Below are 3,363 nucleotides of genomic sequence, written 5' to 3'. Positions count from 1 at the left end.
AGAACGTTACAAAAATGCCCCCGAACGACTAAGGAGGAACGACTGAGTATCTGTGCCAAGTCGCAAGCCGTTTCGACGCGGGCGGAGAAGGAATTTTGTGGATTAAAATTCACATTATTCGGCCTTCCTAGACAGTGCATTTTAACGTATTTACGGCCGTATTTCGAATCCCGCGTTTGATTTCGCGGAAAATTGTACATAAAAAGTTGAAAGAAGGCACCCGGTCGATAAATATGAGTATTTTCGGCACGGTTTTAAATGAAATATCGTAGAAAATGGGGGAAATAAAAAATAAATAAGCCGTATCGCGCGCGATTCGAGGCGATCGGCGACCGTCAGATTTCAGCGGGAGGGCGTGTCGGACTATTGCTCTTCACACAAAAATTGGGCCACGCCCCTCGCAAAGCCCGAGGAAAACTCAAAATTCACCTCGAAGACGGCAAAAAATCGCCATCAAACTACGACGTTCGGACGGAGGAAGGCAGGCGGGGGGCTTCGCTATTAGGATTTGAAAGCTGCATTTAAACGTAAAGAATGAGGCCTGTTCGATTTTAGTTCGTGCCAGACAGCAATGAGGGCGCTAGAAAATGTTTACCATACCGATCTAATATAGTACTGTATCTATGGTTTGCCCTCTCTAACCGGCTAACCTCATATCTTTTATATGTGACTAAATTAACTTCTTGTATTTGTATTTTCATTTTGTGTTATATATATAGTCGTCAGTAATTTTAATTCATATTAGCAGGAAAATTGACCTATTTTCGAGTGGTTGATTTATAAAAGTACCTATATTTTGAAATAATATGGAAATTTGTAGTTGATGTCCGATTATTATATTAGTAAAAGCTGATAGAATCAAAAGGTATGTATACAATACAAATTTTGTCTCATAATAGAATTACAGAAAAATGTTTCTTTTAGATACTATTCTTTAAACAATGCTGGAAGTTGAATATCGCAGGGAGTATTGCTGAATAAGTAAACCATTAATTGTGAAGTTAAACAGCAAAATATTTTTTTTTGTAAATAAAAATACTGTGGCTCTCGAGTGTTGGAGAAATAAGAAATCGCCCAAATATAATGTATTGTAAATCCATCGTAAATGGCAATGGGTTAAAATTTCAATGTTATGAAGTTAAATTGAAGATATAAGTGTTTTAATCCAGTTGACATGTGATAACAGAAGGTTTTNCTCTCGAGTGTTGGAGAAATAAGAAATCCCCCAAATATAATGTATTGTAAATCCATCGTAAATGGCAATGGGTTAAAATTTCAATGTTATGAAGTTAAATTGAAGATATAAGTGTTTTAATCCAGTTGACATGTGATAACAGAAGGTTTTTTGTTTAAAATTAATGTTATTAGGGAGTACACAAGTGGCGGTATAGTAGATACCTAATGCAGTATTTATTCAGATGTATGTATTATTGATATTAAATATAAATGATAAAAAATAATGTGTTTTATTTGTAATGATTGATTGTGAAAGAAAATTGTCTTTTTCTGTGACAACAGTGAATATTTAAAAAGACATACTTACCGTATATTTATATACAACTCTTTGAATTGATTAAAACCTGAGTTTTTCAAATAATGATGAAAAAAACATATTGAACTACCTTCCAAAATTTGTCAACTAAAAAATTGTATTTATTATATGTAAAATTGAACATACGTAGGTATCTGTATATTTTATGCATAATGTCACATTTTATAGTATATGTAACGTATAGTTAAAGACCAACAAAGATGTTTTATTTAAATCCTTTATTCACTGGTGGTTTCCAGGGGTCGTCGTTAAAACAGCAAGAGTGTAGGAATGTAGTGGTGGATTCTTATAAACCAACTAAACAAAACTTCCACACTGTGCACTATATTTACATTCATCTACAGCCTAGTTTCAACTGGAAAACTAAAATTTATGTTAGATTCTACCAACAGCCGGGTAAAAAAATACATATACTATACCTGTCGAAAGGGTTTTTGCAAAACGCCCCCAGGCCAAATATTTGTCTTCTGAGTAAACTTGGAACTGGCTTTTCTCAATTTACAGGTTTATTTTACTTGACAGTTTAGGAATCTTGCAGATTTGTACTGGAAGAGGTTATTATTATTTTTAATGAATGGGTAAAGGTTATGTTAAAGCTTACAGTGTTATTTACCTGTCCATATGTTAAGTTAGAAGAATGTATTTCACTGACAATCCAGATCACAAAGCATACGTGGGGCCCCGACCTATAACATAAGCCCATGGGACCGGTGTTGAACGTAATTTTTTTCTTGGGAAAAAAACTATACCAAATCTTCACAAAACCAAAGAATACGATGTAAAACGGCCTCCGCTAGCGTGATTTACACAAATGGGTGCACATAAAGTTGAAAATTTCCGATTTTCGTACGATCAAACGGTGGCCGCCATCTTGTGATATCAAAGTGACGTTAGTCACGGCGCTGTCATCGGCTGTCATAAACTCGCAAAATTTTTTGTCGAAGGGTTTAATACCATCGCTTACGACCCTCTGGGGCTACTGTGAGGGCCGAATATAATTTTTCGCGGAAAGAGAAAGGTATCGTGACGTCAGTCGTGAAGAATCCGGTCGTGGAAACACCACGAACGTCACGTAAGAGCCGCGGAAAGTACGTTCTCTTTTCACCTGACCCAAGAGACGCCCATGGTTGAATGCACAAATTTTATATCGCTAATGCCGGTCTTAAATTTTGTTACGTTCGACCTAAAAAAAGTTGATGGAGATATAGAAGAGAGAGACCGTCGCGACGCGTCGCCGGAAAGGCGTCTCGGGGGGCCAACGCGGGCTTCCTCAGTCCTCGGGCGCGGTACGTACGCCGAGAGAAAGGCCAGGGCTTCGTCCTCGCGCAGAAAGCGAAGGCCGATCGAGCGAGGGAAAAAAATTACGCCGTCGCGAAAACGACGTTCTCGCCGAAATAATCCGGGCTTTATAAAATAATCGGGGTCTGGCGAGAGAGACGCGAGATGCGGACCCCTTTTGAAAAGCCAATTTCGGCGTTAAAAAGTAAAAAATACGCCGAAAAAAGTCCTCGGTCGGAGAAATCGACCCCGAAACGCTTCCGATGGAGGGCGTTTCCGAGTATCTGCGTCTCACTTCCCCGCTAAAAGCCGCGGTCGGTCGCGCGGACCCCCCGAAAGACCGAAAATTCGCTGGGAAGAGGGCAAAAAATCGCCGTAGAAATACGACGTTCGTACGAAGAAAGAAAGGCGGGAGGCTTCGCCTCCCGCGCTTCGCCGCCGCGCGGCTCGCTTGCGGAGCCTTAGTTAGTGCAAAATGGTCCTTTTTTGGGGGCGGGCGTGCGAGCGAGAGTAACCCCCACGCTTTAATATAT

At 39.7% G+C, this 3,363-nt stretch overlaps 1 long non-coding RNA gene across 1 annotated transcript; it reads right to left on the bottom strand.

Annotated features, from left to right (window-relative positions):
• Window positions 1–1,693: 1,693 nt before the first annotated feature.
• LOC111692316 lies at window positions 1,694–2,563 on the bottom strand. Its single transcript, XR_002763201.1, has 3 exons — window positions 2,154–2,563; window positions 1,972–2,097; window positions 1,694–1,915 (listed from the first exon to the last, which is right to left on the bottom strand). It is a non-coding gene; the product is annotated as an uncharacterized LOC111692316 (long non-coding RNA).
• Between the last annotated feature and the right edge of the window lie 800 nt (window positions 2,564–3,363).

This window comes from Anoplophora glabripennis, unplaced genomic scaffold (assembly GCF_000390285.2).
Source record: "Anoplophora glabripennis isolate ALB-LARVAE unplaced genomic scaffold, Agla_2.0 scaffold1294, whole genome shotgun sequence".
NCBI classification, from domain to species: domain Eukaryota; kingdom Metazoa; phylum Arthropoda; class Insecta; order Coleoptera; family Cerambycidae; genus Anoplophora; species Anoplophora glabripennis.
This window is presented reverse-complemented; position numbering and strand designations above follow the sequence as displayed.